Source organism: Pan troglodytes, chromosome 20, assembly GCF_028858775.2.
Source record: "Pan troglodytes isolate AG18354 chromosome 20, NHGRI_mPanTro3-v2.0_pri, whole genome shotgun sequence".
NCBI classification, from domain to species: Eukaryota; Metazoa; Chordata; class Mammalia; order Primates; family Hominidae; genus Pan; species Pan troglodytes.
Genome location: NC_072418.2, coordinates 16,999,509 through 17,018,717, shown reverse-complemented (window position 1 = coordinate 17,018,717; position 19,209 = coordinate 16,999,509). Strand labels below are relative to the sequence as shown.

Genomic DNA, 19,209 nt, shown 5'->3' with positions numbered 1-19,209 from the left:
TGGTGTGCAGGCCTTTGAGTTTGGGCTGGAATCACACCACCAGCTTTCCTGAGTCTCCAGCTTGCAGATGGCAGATTGTAGGACTTCTCAGCCTCCATAATTACATGAGTCAATCTCTCATAATAGATCTCCTTCTCTGTATCTATATATATCCTATTGGTTCTGTTTCTCTGGCGAGCCTTGACTAATACACAGTCCAAGCTGATGAAGACGTGCCCCTTGCATCAGTTCAGGTCCTCTGAGAAGCTGATGCTGAGATGGAGTTGAAAGTACAAGAGATTCGGCCAGGCACCGTGGCTCACGCCTGTAATCCCAGCACTTTGGGAGGCTGAGGTGGGCAGATCATGAGGTCAGGAGATCGAGACCATCCTGGCTAACACGGTGAAACCCCGTCTCTACTAAAAATACAAAAAAATTAGCCGGGCATGGTGGCGTGCATCTGTAGTCCTAGCTACTCCAGAGGCTGAAGTGGGAAGATAGCATGAGCCCAGGAGTTTGGGGCTGCAGTGAGCTCTGATTGCACCATTGCACTCCAGCCTGGGTGATAGAGCAAGACCGAAAGAAGAAAGGAGAGAGAGAGAGAGACAGAGAGAAAGAAAGGAAAGAAAAATAGAAAGAAAGAAGGAAAGAAGAAAGAGAGAGAGAAAGAAAGAAAAAGAGAAAGAGAGAGAAAGGAAGGAGGGAAGGAGGAGAGGAAAGGAAGGAAGGAAGGAGAGAGGAAGGGTCAGGTTTGGTGGCTCACAACTGTAATCACAGCCCTTTGGGACGCCAAGACGAGTGGATCACCTGAGGTCAGGAGTTCAAGACCAGCCTGGCTAACATGGTGAAACCCCGTCTCTGCTAAAAATACAAAAATTAACCAGGTGTGGTGGTACATGCCTGTAATCCCAGCTACTCGGGAGGCTGAGGCAGGAGAACCACTTGAACCCGGGAGGCAGAGGTTGCAGTGAGCTGAGATCATGCCACTGTACTTCAGCCTGGGTGACAGAGTGAGACTCTGTAAAAAAAACAAAACAAAACAAAACAAGAGAGCAAAAGAGAGAAAGGAAAAGAGAGGAAAGAAACCCCTGCTCTAGAGGTACAGCAACCAAATACTCCCTCCCTGAAGCCTCACAACACTGTATTAGAGGCAGGCACTAATATATACCCATTTCACAGAAGGGAAAACTGAGGCTTCAGGAGGGAAAGTGACAGGGCCAAGCTCAGACAACTGAGCTGGGTGCTCACACTGCTCTTGAGCACACAAGACTTAGTGTTTGATAGATCAGTAGGGTGACTACAGTAAACAGTAATCCATTATACATTTCAAAATAGCTAGGAGAGGCCAGACATGGTGGCTCACGCCTGTAATCCCAGCGCTTTGGGAGGCAAAGGTGGGCGGATCACCTGAGGTCAGGAGTTTGAGACCAGCCTGGCCAACATGGTGAAACCTTGTCTCTACTAAAAATACAAAAATTAGCCAGGCGTGGTGGTGCTTGCCTGTAATCCCAACTACTCGGGAGGCTGAGGCAGGAGAATGGCTGGAACCCGGGAGGTGGAGGTTGCAGTGAGCTGAGATCGCACCATTGCACTCCAGACTGGGCAGCAAGAGCAAAGCTCTGTCTCGAAAAAAAAAAAAAAAAGCTAGGAGAGCTATTTTGAACATTCCTAGCATAAAGAAAAGATAAACCTTTAAGATGATGGATACTGCAATTACCCTGATTTGATCTCTACACATGATATGAATGTATCAAAATATCACGTACCCTGAAAATATGTACCTCTATTATGAATCAGTTTTAAAAATCCATAAAAGCCGGGTGTGGTAGTGTATGCCTGTAGTCTCAGCTACTCGAGAGGGTGAGGTGGGAGGATCGTTTGTGCCCAGGAGGTTGAGACCAGCCTGGGTAACAATGCAAGACCCTTTCTCTACAAAAACTAAAAAACTTAGCCGGGTATGGTGGAGCGTGCCGGTAGTCTCAGTTACTCCAGAGTCTAAGGCGGGAGGATCCCTTGAGTCCAGGAGTGTGAGGCTGGAGTGTGCTATGATCACACTACTACACTCCAACCTGGGTGACAGCAAGACACCGTCTCTAAAAAAAAAAAAGAAAGAAAAAAAAAAAGTCAACTGAGCATGGTGGCTCACACCTGTAATCCCAGCACTTTGGGAGGCCAAGACAGGCGGATCACCTGAGATCAGGAGTTCGAGACCAGCCTGGCCAACATGGTGAAACCCCATTCGTACTAAAAATGCAAAAATTAGCCAGGTGTGGTGGCGCGCGCCTGTAATCCCAGCTACTCGGGAGGCTGAGGCAGGAGAATCACTTGAACCTGGGAGGCGGAAGTTGCAGTGAGCCGAGATCGCATCACTGCACTGCAGCCTCGGCAACAAGAGCAAAACTCTGTCTCAAAAAAAAAGAGGCAGCAAAGATAGCAGTGGGTAGGGGTCCCCATGTAGCCACTTGGACAAACTCTTGGTTTCCCAGCAGGGGCACTGGATGGGGTCTACTCAGAATGGGTGGGGACAGCTCAGTTATCAGTATCTGATGGAAGAGCATCCCCAGCAGAGGTCCCAGGAAGTAGAATGGCCCCAGGATGGAAGGAAGACAGGGAGACTGGCTTCACCCTCTTACTTGTCTTCCCTTCCTCCTAATCCCAAACTGGAGAAAGGGTCAACTCCAGGCCAGGAGATTCCACCCCACGGTATACTTGAGCTGGGTCAAAGTGGCTCACAAGAGTCATTTCATTATGCAATCTCTTCCTAAGTTGGGATTCAGTAGCATCACACTCATAGCTTGAATTCAGCAAAGGGGGAAGAATTTACACCATGGAAATTGGCAAACACTACAAATTGGGTCTCCTCTCTGCAGCTGGTTTACCAGCTCATCATTGATTACACCCATCTGGACACCACCTCACAATCCCCTTGCCCCCTCAAACTTCCCCCACCCTGTCAAGGAAATCTTCCATTCACAGCTTGAAGTCAGCCAAGGTGGCAGAATTTACACCGCTGGAATTGGCAAACACTACAAATCCTCTTCTCTCCCCACAACAGGTTCACAAGCACACCACTGTTTACACCCATCTAGAAGGCCCCTCCCAGCTGACATCTTTCTGCCTACCTTTCAGGAAGACAGACGAAACTCTCTGCCTTCAGGTGGGGCAAGGTAGGTGGCCAGTCTGATGGGAGAGGCGGATGACAAACATCATGACAGAGGGTGATGAAGAAATCTCAAACAGAAAACTATAGCAGAAGCTGGGCACAGTGGCTGACACCCATAATCCCAGCACTTTGGGAGGCCGAGGCAGGAGGATTGCTTGAGCCCAGGAGTTTGAGACCAGCCTGGGCAACATAGGGAGACCCCATCTCTACAAAAATTAAAAGATTAGCTGAGCGTGGTGGTGCACACTTGTAGTCCCAGCTACTGGGGAGGCTGAGGCAGGAGGATGGATTGAGACCAGGAGTTGGAGGCTGCAGTGAACTATGATTGCACCACTGCACTCCAGCCTGGGCAGCAGAGTGAGATCCTGTCTCTAAAATCAAAGAAATAAAGAAAACAGCCAGGCACGGTGGCTCACACCTGTAATCCCAGCATTTTGGGAGGCCGAGACTGGCAGATCACCTGAGGTCGGGAGTTCAAGACCAGCCTTACCAACATGGAGAAACCCTGACTCTACTAAAAATACAAAATTAGCTGGGTGTGGTGGCGTGTGCCTGTAATCCCAGCTACTCTGGGGGCTGAGGCAGGAGAATCGCTTGAACCCAGGAGGCAAAGGTTGAGGTGAGCCAAGATTGTGCCATTGCACTTCAGCCTGGGGAACAAGAGTGAAACTCCGTCTCAAAAATAAATAAATAAATAAATAGAAAACAACAGCAGGGAGAGGGTAGGGGGAAAAGCAAGAGACAGGGGCTGCCATTTCAGATTGAGGGGCAGGGAAAACCCCTCTCCCCCCATTGTGCAGACCCCAGTATCTTCCTGCCCCCTTCCTGCCCCCATTCACCACATTATTGCATGTCCCGATCTTGTTTTTCATCCCTTCCCTCCCCTCCTATCCCCCTGAGTCCTTCCAGAGGCTCTTGCTCAGCTGTTCCTAAGGTCTGTCCTGCTCCCTGGAATTTTTGTCATGCAGAAATTTCTCAGCCCGGAGCTCATTTCTGCCCACTTAACTCATCTTTCACCTGAAATTGGCTTTGCTGCCTGCTCCGGGAGTGTCTTTGCTGCTGTTGGAATGATGCACATGGGTAGTGACTCAAAGGTCACCCTGTCCTTTCGGGAGCCCCGTGGTCACTGCCTGCTCTCCATCCACCTCACCGTAACACTACGGCCACTGGGGGGCCTCCTTCGGCTGGTGCCTGCTCAACGGGGAACCCCCAACCCCAGCCAGGGCTTATCCACTCCGAAGGAAGGTGGGGTCTAGCTGACTCCAAGTGGGTGGGGAGGGCACCCAATACATATCCTGTGGTCCAGCCTGCTTTGCTCTGCCTCAGTTTCCCCATCTGCTCATCTCAGCAACTCCCAGGGGAGCCTCTGGGGAAGAGTTTCCAGACATACAAGAATGAGGCAGAGGCCGGGTGCAGTGGCTCACGCCTATAATCCCAGCACTTTGGGAGGCCGAGGCGGGCAGATCACCTGAGGTCAGGAGTTCAAGACCAGCCTGGCCAACATGGTGAAACCCTGACTCCACTAAAAATACAAAAATTAGCCAGGTGTGGTGGCACGCGCCTGTAATCCCAGCTACTTGGGAGACTGAGGCAGGAGAATTGCTTGAACCCGGGAGGTGGAGGTTGCAGTGAGTGGAGATTGTGCCACTGCACTCCAGCCTGGGCAATAAGAGCGAAACTCTGTCTCAAAAATAATAATAATGAAGCAGAACTCATCCTCATACCACAGCCCAAATGGGTCTAGGAGATCAGGAAATTCTAAATCTTTCTCAGATCAACACCCCAGTTAGCCTGGGCCCATGAATATTGACGATTCCTGCTGAACTTGGATAGAGACCACTTCCATTCTCCCTGTGGCTGGGAACACACTTGCCCAAATATATATATATGTGTGTATATATATATGTATATATATGTGTGTGTATATATGTGTATGTATACATGTATATGTGTGTATATGTATATATGTATATGTGTATATATGTATATGTGTATATATGTATATGTCTATATATGTATATATGTATATATTTATGTTTTTATATATATGTATGGTGTGTGTGTGTGTGTGTGTGTATGTATATATATATATATATATATATATTTTTTTTTTTTTTTTTTTTTTTTTTTTCCCAGAGACAGGGTCTTGCTGTATCACCTAGGCTGGAGTGCAGAGGCACAATCTAAGCTCACTACAGCCTCAAACTCCAGGGTTCAAGCCATCCTCCTACCTCAGCCTCCAGAGTAGCTGGGACTACAGGCACACGCTACCACGCCAGGCTAATTTTTAAATTTTTTTGTAGAGATAGGGTCTTGCTATCTTTCCCAGGCTGATCTCCAACTTCTGGCCTCAAGCGATCCTCCTGCCTCAGCCTCCCAAAGTGCTGGGATTATAGGCATGAGCCACCGTGCCTGCCATCCCCCTTCCCCAAATCTTACAGACACCCAGCTACCTTTGCAGGGGGGCCTTTCCCCTGCTGTGGCTTTGCCCCCCAACACCCACCCCAGCCAATCCTCACCCACCTAGACTCCCACCATCAAAGCCAGCAGGCATGGCTCCTGTTTATAGATTGGTGTCAGGGGGTGGGAGAGAGGTTGGCAAGTTTTAAAAGCTCATTAAGGCCTGAATTCTTTTTATAGATGGAGTTTTCTGCGTCTTTTACTCCACACCCCCTCCAACCCTCCCCGCATTCTGAACGCCGTATTTATTTGAGTTAGAAAAATAATGAGGTCCCTGAGGTCGTACACAACACATCGGCTCTCTAATCAAAGTATGGCTGTGGAATTAAAAATATATAGGAAGCTGTGTTTGTGCGCGTGCCGCCGGCCGTGGACGCGGAACACGCTCGCCCGTCACCACCCAGACCCCACCAGATGGGCTCTGGGGCAGAGATATAATTAGCTCTTTTCCAGCAAAGTCTCTGGGTGGAGAATGGGATTGAATTGCTCATGGTCCTCGCCAGTGGGGACTTGGGGAAGGAGTGCCGTCCACTAGAGCAGACTTAGGTGCTGGATCCCACCAGACGTGGATGTGGTTACGGGTGGGGCCTCAGGGAACAGGGGTCCCAGGTGTAGAGGCCAGGTTAGGTGCAGAGGGCAAGGAGACTATCAGAGAGGAAGTCCCCTGGGGTGCACCCAGCCTGAGAGGCCCAGACTCCACTGTTTTTGGTTTTTAATTTAATTTAATTTTTTTTTTTTTTTTTTTGAGACAGAGTCTTGCTCTTATCACCCAGGCTGGAGTGCAGTGGCTCGATCTTGGCTCACTGCAACCTCTGCCTCCCAGGTTCAAGCCAATTCTCCTGCCTCAGCCTCCTGAGTAGGTGGGATTACAGGTGCCCGCCACCATGCCTGGCTAATTTTTGTACTTTTAGTAGAGATGAGTTTTCACCATGTTGGCCAGGCTGGTCTCTAACACCTGACCTCAGGCAATCTGCTCACCTCAGCCTCCCAAAGTGCTGGGATTACAGGCGTGAGCCACTGCGCCTGGCAAATTTAATTTAATTTATTTTGGGACAGAGTTTCGCTCTGTCACCCAGGCTGGAGTGCAGTGGCGCGATCTTAGTTCATTGTAGCCTGCAACTCCTGAGTTTAAACAATCCTCCCGCTTCAGCCTCCCAAGTAGGTGGGACTACGGTTATGCCAACATGCCCAGCTGGTTTTCTTTGTTATTTTTATTTTATTTTGTTTTCAGAGATGGAGTCTCACTCTGTCACCCAGTTGGAGTGCAGTGGTGCAATCTTGGCTCACTGCAACCTCTATCTCCTGAGTTCAAGCAATTCTTTTTTTTTTCTGAGACAGAGTTTTGCTCATATTGCCCAGGCTGGAGTGCAGTGGTGCGAACTCGGCTCACTGCAACCTCAGCCTCCCGGGTTCAAGCAATTCTCCTGCCTCAGCCTCCCAAGTAGCTGGAATTACAGGCATGCGCCTCCATGCCCGACTAATTTTGTATTTTTGGTAGAGACGGGGTTTCACCATGTTGGTCAGGCTGTGCTCGAACTCCTGATCTCAGGTAATCCGCCCACCTCGGCCTCCTGAAGTGCTGGGATTACAGGTGTGAGCCATCATGCCCAGCTGGGTTCAAGCAACTCTCCTGCCTCAGCCTCTTTAGTAGCTGGGATTACAGGTGTGCACCACCACGCCCAGCTAATTTCTGTATTTTTAGTAAAAACAGCATTTTACCATGTTGGCCAGGCTGGTCTCAAACTCCTGACCCACAAATGATCCGCCCACCTCAGCCTACCAAAGTGTTGGGATTACAGGTGTGAGTCACTGCGCCCGGCCCAATTTAATTTTTTAAATTTTGTGTAGAGATGGGGTCTTGCTATGTTGCCCAGATTTGTCTTGAACTCCTGGGCTCCAGCGAATCCTCCTGCCTCGGCTTCCCAAAGTGTTGAGATTGCAGTCATGAGCCACTGGGCTCAGCTCTTTTTTCCCCCTTTATATCCCTTATTGGGGCTTCTCTCTGTCACACATGCACACCCATACTTTTGTTTATGTCTGACTCTCCACTGGACATCAGCCCCATGTAGGTGGGGATTTCTATCTTGGGTGCTGTGGTGACCCCAATGGCGTGGACAGAGTGGGACACACAGAAACCGCTGGATCTAATATGCAAGATGAGCCGGTTGCGGTGGTTCACACCTGTAATCCCAGCACTTTGAGAGGCTGAGGCGGGTGGATCACTGGAGATCAGGAGTTCGAGACCAGCCTGGCCATCATGGCGAAACCCCGTCTCTACTAAAAATACAAAAATTACGGTGGCTTACGCCTGTAATCCCTGCACTTTGGGATGCCGAGTCGGGCAGATCCTAGGTCAGGAGATCGAGACCATCCAGGCCAACATGGTGAAACCCTGTCTCTACTAAAAATACAAAAATTTGCTTGGCATGGCAGTGCGTGCCTGTAATCCTAGCTACTCGGGAGGCTGAGGCAGAATTGCTTGAATCTGGGAAGTGGAGGTTGCAGTGAGCTGAGATTGTGCCACTGCACTCCAGCCTGGCAACAGAGCTAGACTCCATCAAAAAAAAAAAAAATTGGGCCTGACACAGTGGCTCATGCGTGTAATCCCAGCACTTTGGGAGGCTGAAGCAGGCAGATTACCTGAGGTCAGGAGTGGGAGACCAGCCTGACCAATATGGTGAAACCCCGTTTCTACTAAAAATACAAAAATTAGCTGGGTGTGGTGGCGCACACCTGTGGTCCCGGCTACCAGGGAGGCTGAGGCAGGAGAATCGCTTGAACTCGGGAGGCGGAGGTTGCAGTGAGCCGAGATGGTGTCACTGCATTGCAGCCTAGGTGACAGAGTGAGACTCTGTCTCAAAATAATAATAACATGCAAGATGAATCAATGAATGAACAAAAAGCAAAGAATCTCAGGCACCCTCATCACTCCAGGCTTGGAGCCATTCCTTTGTCTGGGAGGGTTTTCCTGGTCCTCCTCATCACGGAGACCCAGGGGGTGCTGGCGTTGAGGGGTTCTGGTTTTCAAAGGGCGAGCTTCTCTCTAAATGAGGCTAGTCATGAAGCAGAGGGATTTGGGGCATCTTCGGGCCCCTGCTCCCCTCCCACCCAGCCTCCCCTTCTGCACTCCCCTCCTGCTCAGGCCACAGCAGCAGCAGTAGGTGACATCTGGAGAGTCTTCAGGCAGCTTTGGGAGGGGGCGAAGGCAGAGGAGGCCACGGGTGTTTGCAGAATGTGTGTGTGTACGCATGTGTGTGAGAATGTGTGAGACTGTGAGACTGTGAGTGTGCCTATAGGTGTGAGCATGTGGTTGTGTGTTCCTGTGTGAATGTGTGAGTCTGCATTTGTGCAACAATGTGTGTGATGTGAAGGGTATGAGACTTGTGAGGATGGATGTGTGTGAGGCTGTGGGGTTGTGTGAGGATGGGTGTGAGTGTGCAAGGCTGTGGGGCTGTGCGAGGGTGGGTGTGAGTGTGCAAGGCTGTGGGGCTGTGCGAGGGTGGGTGTGAGTGTGCAAGGCTGTGGGGTTGTGTGAGGGTGGGTGGGAGTGTGCAAGGCTGTGGGGTTGTGCGAGGGTGGGTGGGAGTGCGAGGCTGTGGGGCTGTGTGAGGGTGGGTGGGAGTGTGCGAGGCTGTGGGGCTGTGTGAGGGTGGGTGGGAGTGTGTGAGGTTGTGGGGCTGTGTGAGGATGGGTGTGAGTGTGTAAGGCTGTGGGGCTGTGTGAGGGTGGGTGGGAGTGTGCAAGGCTGTGGGGCTGTGTGAGGATGGGTGGGAGTGTGTGAGGCTGTGGGGCTGTGAGGATGAGTGTGAGCGTATGGGGTGTGAATGTGAAACTGTGTGTGTGAGACCATGTATGAGCATGCGTGTGACTGTGTGAGTGTGGCAGAGCATAAGTGTGAGTGTTGAGTGTGAGTGTATGTCCTGGGGACAGGGCCCCCTGTTTGCTGAGAATGCACGTGTGCTCCAGGCCTGGCCGCCGTTCTCTTCCACCCTGCTCCTCCTGCCCTAAGTTCTCTCCTTTCACACTTCACACCAGGGTTACTTCTCTCCCCTCCCAAATTCCTTTTTTTTTTTTTTTTTTTGAGGCAGAGTCTTGCTCTGTCACTCAGGCAGCGGCACTATCTCGGCTCACTGCAACCTCCACCTCGTGGGTTCAAGCGATTCTCTTGCCTCAGCCTCCTGAGCAGCTGGGATTACAGGTACCTGCCACCATGCCTGGCTAATTTTTGTATTTTTAGTAGAGACGGGGTTTCACCATGTTGGCCAGACTGGTCTCGAACTCCTGACCTCAGGTGATCTACCTGCCCTAGCTCCCCAAAGCGCTGGGATTACAGGCGTGAGCTACCATGCCCGGCCCCCTCCAGAATTCTTATTCCCTTTGTTGGCCCCATTCCTGTCTCTCTCCCTAGCCAGGGCAAAGAGGCTGAGGGAGAGGAAGTCCTGAGCAGCCTCAGGAGACCTCTGCGGGCCCGAAGGAGGTCACTGGGATCCCCCAGCGCAAGCCAGGCCACCAGGCCAGGGATCCGCAGGAGAACCTGGGCCTGGGGCTAGGGGGCTCAGAGGCTGAGGCTGTTTCCACCAGCAGATCTTCCCACCCTCTCTGTCCACAGACACCCAGTAGAGGGGGAACCGAGAGAGAGGTTCCGGGTGGTGCAGCAGGGGACCGGACGGGAGAACCCTCTGACCCTCTGCACTGGTGGTTCCCAAGCCTGGCTGCACCTGAAAGTCACCTTGGGGAGCTTTAAAATGTTTCTGGCAGGGTGCGGTGGCTCACGCCTGTAATCCCAGCACTTTGGGAGACCAAGGTGGGCGGATCACCTGAGGCTGGGAGTTCAAGACCAGCCTGGCCAACATGCTGAAACCCCATCTCTACTAAAAATACAAAAATTAGCTGGGTGCGGTGGTGTGCGCCTGTAATCCCAGCTACTCGGAGGCTGAGGAAGGAGAATGGCTTGAACTGGGAGGAGGAGGTTGCAGTGAGCCGAGATCATACCACTGCACTCCAGCCTGGGTGACAGAGTGAGACTCCGTCTCAAAAAAATAAGTAGCTGGGCGCGGTGGCTCACGCCTGTAATCCCAGCACTTTGGGAGGCCAAGATGGGCGGATCACAAGGTCAGGAGATCGAGACCATCCTGGCTAACACAGTGAAACCCCGTCTCTACTAAAAATACAAAAAAAAAAATTAGCCATGCATAGTGGTGGGCGCCTGCAGTCCCAGCTACTCGGGAGGCTGAGGCAGGAGAATGGCTTGAACCCAGGAGGCAGAGCTTGCAGTGAGCTGAGATCGTGCCACTGCACTCCAGCCTGGACGACAGAGCAAGACTCTGTCTCCAAAAAATAAATAAATAAATAAAAAGTAAACAAACAAATAAAAAGTAAATAAATAAATAAAAAAGATGTTTCTGATGTCCTGGCACCCCTGCCCCCACCCCGGCTGCAGCTCCTGTCCGAGGCAGAGCCTAGGCACTAGGGAAATTTGGAACCAGACCATTCACTGTCTGTTTTGGGAGCTATCATAGGATCCCCGGCCTCCACCCCGAGATGCCAGTAACAATCCCTGCCTCCAGTTGTGACCACTAAGTACGTCTCTAGATGGTCCCCATGGGAGACAGAATCATCCCGGGTGACAACTTCTGGGCTAGATGGAGAAGTGAGCCACCAATGGGCACCATAATATAGCCCATTACACGGCCTCCCAATCCCCAGGAAGCTCTGGTCTCTGGGGGACTTTCTTTCTTTCTTCAGTTGGGGTCTTGCTCTGTTGCCCAGGCTGGTCTCGAACTCCTGGGCTCAAGAGATCTTCCCAAGTAGCTGGGATTATAGGAGCACACCAACACGCCAGGCTCCTTGGGGAGACATTCTTTTTTCTTTTTCTTTTTTTTTTCTTTCTTTTTTTTTTTTTTTTGAGACAGACTCTGTCTCTCAGGCTGGAGTGCAGTGGCGCAATCTCGGCTCACTGCAGCCTCCGTCTCCCAGGTTCAAGTGATTCTCCTGCCTCAGCCTCCCATGTAGCTGGGACTACAGGCGCCCACCACCACACCCGGCTAATTTTTTGTATTTTTAGTAGAGACGGGGTTTCACCGTGTTAGCCGGGATGGTCTCCATCTCCTGACCTCGTGATCCGCCCGCTTCGGCCTCCCAAAGTGCTAGGATTACAGGCGTGAGCCACCGCGCCTGGCTCCAACTCCTATTTCTAATCATATCACACTCCTGTCCCCCGCTCCAGCCTCTCTAAATTCTCTCCTGCCCTCTACAGCCAAGATGATCCTATTCACTTTTTTTTGTTTGTTTAATTTTAGAGACAGAATCTTGTTCTGTCACCCAGGCTGGAGTGCAGTGAGGCAAGCATAGCTGGAGTGCAGTGGTGCAATCATAGCTCACTGTAGCCTCAACCTCCTGGGCTCAAGTGATCCTCCTGCCTCAGCTTCCTGAGTAGCTGGGACCACAGGTACACGCCACCACACACCACACCCAGCTAATTATTTTTATTTTTAGTAGAAATGGGGTCTTGCTATGTTGCCCAGGCTGGTCTCAAACTCCTGGGCTCAAGGGATCCTCCTCCCTCGGCTTCCAAAAGTGCTAGGATTACAGGTGTGAGCCACCACACCCAGCCTCAAAAAAAATTTAAATATGGCGGGGCCCGGTGGCTCACACCTGTAATCCCAGCACTTTGGGAGGCCAAGGCGGATGGATCGCTTGAGGTCAGGAGTTTGAGACCAGCCTGACCAACATGGTGAAACCTCGTCTCTACTAAAAATACAAAAATTAGCCAGGCATAGTGGTGTGTGCCTGTAATCCCAACTACTTGGGAGGCTGAGGCAGGAGAACCACTTGAACCTAGGAGGTGGAGTTGAAGTGAGTTGAGGTCACGCCACTGTACTCCAGCCTGGGCAACAGAACAAGACTCTGTCTCAAAAAAATATAAATAAAAATGAAGATTCGGCCAGACGCGGTGGCTCACGCCTGTAATCCCAGCACTTTGGGAGGCCAAGGAAGGTGGATCACCTGAGGTCAGGAGTTCCAGACCAGCCTAGCCAATATGATGAAACCCCGTCTCTACTAAAAATACAAAAAATTAGCCAGGCGTGGTGGCAGGCACCTGTAATCCCAGCTACTTGGGAGGCTGAGGCAGGAGAATCACTTGAACTCAGGAGGCGGAGGTTGCGGTGAGCCGAGATCGCGCCATTGCACTCCAGCCTGGACAACAAGAGCGAAACTCCATCTCAAAAAAAAAAAAAAGAAGATTTGATGGTTCAAATAATTTTGGCAGTCTCTGAGTTATGGGGTGATCTCTAGTTGTCCATACCTGACTCTGGGGTGATTTAGGCAGGAGGAATATTGTCTTGGTGTGTCAGAGTTTGATAAAGGAGATAGTTGGGGGTTGGGCTCTGGACTGCTTGGTTTGTATATTAAACATACGCTCACAGCTGTGTTGTTTGCTATCTCTAGGAATTAGCTAGCCCTGGGAGGAGCAGTCTCTCCAGGATCAGTAAGCCTCCAAATGTCAAAGCCTCATAAAATTCAGAAAATAAAAAAACGTAATGAATACAAACAGCGGCCTGGCACTGTGGCTCATGCCTGTAATTCCAACACTTTGGGAGGCTGGGATGGGAGAATCGTGAGACAAGCCTGGGCAACATATTTTCCCATGGGGGTTGCGGATGGACTTGTTTAAATAAAACTAGTTTAAAGAAAAGGGAACTTATTTATATAGCTCTAGTGTTGGCCATTAGGTTTCACTGTGGTTGGCAGTTGTGGGATGTGTTATGTTTTGGGTTAGTAGGATGAGGAACAAGTGAACTACATCACAAACAACCACACAGAAAGGGAAAGTTGGTGGGGGTTTTTTTGGGTTTTTTGTTTTTGTTTTTGTTTTTAGATGGAGTTTCGCTCTTGTTGTCCAGGCTGGACTGCAATGACACCATCTTGGATCACTGCAACTTACACCTCCCAGGTTCAAGTGATTCTCCTGCCTCAGCCTCCCAAGTAGCTGGGATTACAGGCACCCGCCACCATGCCTGGCTAATTTTTTTGTATTTTTTAGTAGAGACAGGGTTTCACCATGTTGGCCAGACTGGTCTCAAACTCCTGACCTCAGGTGATCCGCCTGCCTCGGCCTCCCAAAGTGCTGGGATTACAGGCGTGAGCCACTGCACCCAGCCAAGAAGGGGAAGTTTTTGTTGTTGTCATTTGGTTGGTTGGTTTTGTTTATTTGTGTTTGTTTTTGTTTGTTTGTTTTTGAGACAGAGTCTCACACTGTAATCCAGGCTGAAGTGCAGTGGTGCCATCTCAGCTCACTGCAACTTCCATCTCCTGGGTTCAAGCATGAGCCATTTCACCCCACCAGGAAGAGGAAGTTGTTTTTTTGGTTTTTTGGTTTTTTGTCTTTTTTGAGACAGAATCTCGCTCTGTCTCTCAGGCTGGAGTGCAGTGGCGCAATCTCGGCTTACTGCAACCTCCGTCTCCCAGGTTCAAGTGATTCTCCTGCCTCAGCCTCCTGTGTAGCTGGGACTATAAGCGCCCACCACCACGCCTGGCTAATTTTTTTTTGTATTTTTAGTAGATACAGGATTTCACTGTGTTAGCCAGGATGGTCTTGATCTCCTGACCTCGTGATCCGCCCGTCTCGGCCTCCTAAAGTGCTGGGATTCAGGCATGAGCCACGGCGCCCGGCCAGGAAGGGGAAGTTTTAACTAAGCCAAAAGTGATGGGATACAACTGTGCTTCAAACAACTTAGGTCAGGCCTAAAAATGGCTGCTGAGGCAGCAGCTAGATTAAACAAATCTATGAAGAGATGGACAAAAACAGACTCCTGGTGACATGATCTCAGCATCTGGATCCAGCCACACCTGAAGATATACTGCTGCTTTACATTTTTCAGTTGTGTGAGCAAGTCTCTTCTCTTTAAAAAAAAAAATTTTTTTTTCAGGCTGGGCGCAGTGGCTTACACCTGTAATCCCATCACTTCGGGAGGCCACAGCAGGTGGATCACTTCAGGCTAATAATTTGAGACCAGCCTGGGCAACCTGCTGAAACTCTGTCTCCACTAAAAATACAAAAATTAGCCAGGTGTGGTGGCACATACCTGCAATCTCAGCTACTCGGGAGGCTGAGAATCGCTTGAACCTAGGAGGCAAAATTTGCAGTGAGCCGAGACTCTGTCTCAAAAAAACAAATTTCAGAGACAGGGTCTTGCTCTGTTGTCCAGGCTGGAGGTGCAGTGAAATCAGTCATAGCTCACTGTAGCCTCGAACTTTTGGGTTCAAGGGATCCTCTGGTCCCAGCCTCCTGAGTATCTAAGACTACAGTTGCTCTCCACATTGCCCAGCTAATTAAAAAAAGATCTTTTGATAGAAACAGAATCTTGCTATATTGCTCAGGCTAGTCTCAAACTCCTGGGCTCCAGTGATCCTCCTGCCTCAGCCTCCGAAAGTGCTGGGATTACAGGAATGAGCCACCATGCTCAGCCTCTTCTCTTCTTAATTAGTTGTGGCAGGTAAGGATTCTCTTATGTGCTAACAACAACAAAAATGTTCTGTCTGCTGCAACCCCAGCTGTAATCTCCCCTAACCAGAAAGGTGTACATTTTTCAGTTGTATGAGCGAATCTCTTCTCTTTGAAAAAAAAGGAGCACCTGTCTTTACTCCATTGGATTAATCATCCACCCTCCCACTTCAGGCCTCACCTCTATCAGAAAGGAAGATGAAAATCCCTACACAAGCTAACATAAACAATAATAATAGTCACCATTTCACAGAACAATAAATTCAGGGTTAGGGAAGCTCTAGTGGTTAATTCAGTGGCCTCATGATACCATCAACCAGGTTCTTTCTGTCTGTCCAGTCCACCTTCCCCAGCATCTCAGCTTTGTCCTAAGGGTATTCCCTCCTCATGGTCCCAAGACAGCTTCCAAGACTCCAGCCATCACATGCAGAAATAGCAGATTCCAGAGGAAGAAGAGGCCTTCTAGAAGGAAGGAAGTCCTTCCTGGTACTTGCCTTCAGTTCTCCCTAACCTGAAATCTGTCATGTGGTGTCTTGATTTGAGGCCTCCCAGAAGTCGATCCAGGAGTAAGAATTTGAGTGCAAGCAGTTTATCTGGGATGGAACTGAACTGTGCATGCCCCTCCAAATTCACATGTTAAAGTCCTAACCCCTAGTGTGGCTGTATTTAGAGATGGAGCCTTTAGGTAATTAGATAGAGGTAATTAAGGTTAATCGAGGTCATAAGGGTGGGGCCCTTGTTCAATAGGATTGGTGCCCTTAGAAGAAGAGACAACACAGAGCCCACTCTCTTTCCCCGTGTGCACTCTGAGGAAAGGCCACAGGAGGATGCATTGAGAAGGCGGCTGTACACAAGCAAGGAAGTGAGCCCTCACCAAGAACTGAATTGGCTGACACCGTGATCTTGGACTTCCCAGTCTCCAGAACTGCATGAAATTTAGTGTTGTTTTGTGATATTTTGTTAGCCCTACCAGACTAAGACTGAGTGATTCCAGGAATCACTGATAGGGGAGAAGAAAAATGAGACAGGAACATGAGAACAGCCCATGCAAGGCATAAATAAGTAGTTACTGCTGAGAGCCGCTGGGTCCCAATCCCACTGGGGCTTGCTGTGAAAACTGTGTGACACATGCACCTTGGAGACATCCCACCCAAGTGGAGAGGGAGCTGAGGTTTTGTTTTGTTTTGTTTTGTTTGAGACGGAGTCTCACTCTGTTGCCCAGGCTGGAGTGCAGTGGTGTGATGTCAGCTCACTGCAACCTCTGCCTCCTGGGTTCAAGCCATTCTCCTGCCTCAGGCTCCCGAGTAGCTGGGATTACAGGTGCCCACCACCACGCCCTGCTAATTTTTGTATTTTTAGTAGAGACAGGGTTTCGCCATGTTGGCCAGGCTGGTCTTGAACTCCTGACCTCAAGTAATCCACCCACCTCGGCCTCCCAAAGCGGGGGGTTTACAGGCGTAAGCCACCGCACCACCCGGACAAAGCTGCGGTATTTGACAGTTACCACCCATCCTACACTGAGGGCTGTGCCCTGGGCACTTCTGACCTGTACCACATGTGGGCCAGGAGAAAGCCCCCAGGCAGAGAGGTGTAGGTAGCACATGCTGTTAGTATACACTAGCGCAGGGCTCAGCAACATCTTTCTGTAAAGGACCAGATAGTAAGTATTTTCAGCTTTGCAAGCCAGACATTCTCTGTTGCAACTACCGATTTTCCTTGACTTACAATGGAACTATGTTCCAATAAACCCACTGTAAACTGAAAACATCGCTGAAGTGGGAGGATCACTTGTGCCCTGGAGTTTATCAGCCTGGGCAACATAGTCAGACCCCATCTCTACCAAAAAAATTAAAAATTAGCCAGGTATGGTGACACATGCCTGTAGACCCAGCTACTTGGGAGGCTGAGGTAGAAGGATCGCTTTAGCTGGGAGTTCAAGTCTGCAGTGAGCTGTGATGGAACTACTGCACTCTAGCCTTGGGTGACGGAGCAAAATTCTGTTTCAAAAGGAAGAAAAGAGAAGGGGAGGGAAGGGGAGGAGAGAGGAAGGAAGGGAAAAGGTAAAGGAAAGGAAAAAGGAGAAAGGAAAGAGTCACAAGTTGAAAATACATGGAATACACCTAACCTAGTGAACATCACAGCTTAGCCTAACTTACCTTAAACATGCTCAGAACACTTAACATTAGCCCACGGTTGGGTAAAATCATCAAACACAAAGCCTATTTTAAAATAAAGTGTTGAATATCTCACATAATTCTTTGAATACTATACTGAAGGTGAAAAACACAATGTATGGGTCCCCGAAGTAGGGTTTCTACCAAATGTGTATCACTTTCACACCATTGTAAAGTTGCAACATTGTCAGTTAAACTATCGTTAAGTTGGGACCATCTGTATTTGGTTCTGTCCTTGAGTGAAAGCTGCCCCAAACGACATGCAAACAGATGAGCACAGTTGTGTGCCAATAAAACTTTATTTACAAAAACAGGTGGTGGGCCATCCCTAAGTCAATTACCAGGGAGGGAATGGAGCATTAGATGGATTTGGACCAACCAGGGCTGACCCGCTGAAGCACGTGACCACTCGGGATGGAAATAGATTTGCCCTGCTGCATCTTCCTAGCCTGTTCTCTCAGGGCAGCTGCCCTCGACAATGAGGTCTGCACAGCCTCACAGCAGGTCCCAGTCCCAATAAACTATGTCCCAAGAAATGCACTTGGCTCTGGGGTTCGGTTTGGCTTTTTTTTTTTTCTCCACAGACTGCTGATGGCTGGAACAGAAACTTGGCACCTCCACCCTGACCCAGACACAAGCCTGTCTGTCCCACTTAAATCGAGCTGGCCAGAGACTACAACTGTGTTGGTTCCCAAGACATAGAAAAGCCAGAAGAGGTCGGGCGCAGTGGCTCACACCTGTCAGCACTTTGGGAAGCCGAGGCAGGCAGATTACCTAAGGTCAAGAGTTCAAGACCAACCTGGCCAATGTGGTGAAACCCCATCTCTACCACAAATACAAAAATTAGCTGGGTGTGGTGGTGCACCTATAGGCCCAGCTACTCGGGCAGCTGAGGCAGGAGAATCGCTGGAATCCAGGAGGCAGAGGTTGCAGTGAGCCGATATCATGCCACTGCACTCCAGCCTGGGCGACAAGAGCTAAACTCCACCTCAAAAAACAACAACAACAACAACAAAACAAACAAACAGAAGACAAGCCAGAAGAGATGGGGAGGAACTGGAGTGTGATCTCCCATTCCATTAACCCAGATCTGGGACTACCAGGTGGAACATTCCAAACATATCATTTTTTATTTTCTCTCTCCCTCTCAAGGCACATCTTCCAATACTTGCAGTCATTAGCAGAATGAGGCAGGTCTGGATGTGCTGATTTGGGGAAGGTGTCCACAGTATATAATTAACTGGAAAAAGCTATCATGGAACCGTGTGCCTGCAACGATCCCTATTTGTGAATAAAAGGAGGATATTCGTATCGACTCTGGTGTGCAAATAGAAAATGCCAGGGCGGATACACCGGGCAGCTCTTAGCAGAGCTATATTAGGGGGAAGGGAGGAGCTGAGAGAGAGAGACTCCATTCAATATGCTCCCCCTTCGATAGGGTTTGAATTCCTTGCATTTTATCATGAGCATGTATTGCTTTTCTAAGAAAAGAAATCCACCAGGTGCAGTGGCTCATGTCTGTAATCCCAACACTTTGGGAGGATGGGGTGGGAGGATTGATTGCTTGAGGCCAGGAGGTGGAGGTTGCAGTGCGCTATGATTGCACCACTGCACTCCAGCATGGGTGACAGAGGGAGATCCTGTCTAATTAAAATTTAAAAAAAAATTAGAAAGAAAATGAAGGCCAGGCATGAGCCACCACTTTAGGAGGCCAAGGCAGGCAGATCACCTGAGATCAGGAGTTCGAGACCAGCCTGGCCAACATGGTGAAACCCTGTCTCTACTAAAAATACAAAAATTAGTTGGGCATGGTAGCGTGCGCCTTTAATCCCAGCTACTTGGGAGGCTGAAGCAGGAGAATTGCTTGAACCCAGGAGGCAGAGGTTGCAGTGAGCCCAGATCGCGCCATTGCGCTCCAGCCTGGGTGA

The 19,209-nt window shown here is 49.7% G+C and overlaps 1 long non-coding RNA gene across 1 annotated transcript in view; it reads left to right on the top strand.

The window, feature by feature from the left end:
* The window catches only part of LOC112206396 (uncharacterized), a 39,791-nt gene extending 21,218 nt beyond the window's left edge, over positions 1–18,573 (top strand). Inside the window, exons 3-4 of the long non-coding RNA XR_002940680.2 lie at positions 3,035–3,146; positions 17,866–18,573. This is a non-coding gene — a long non-coding RNA (uncharacterized LOC112206396). The remainder of the gene's footprint in view (positions 1–3,034; positions 3,147–17,865) is intronic.
* Positions 18,574–19,209: the final 636 nt, after the last annotated feature.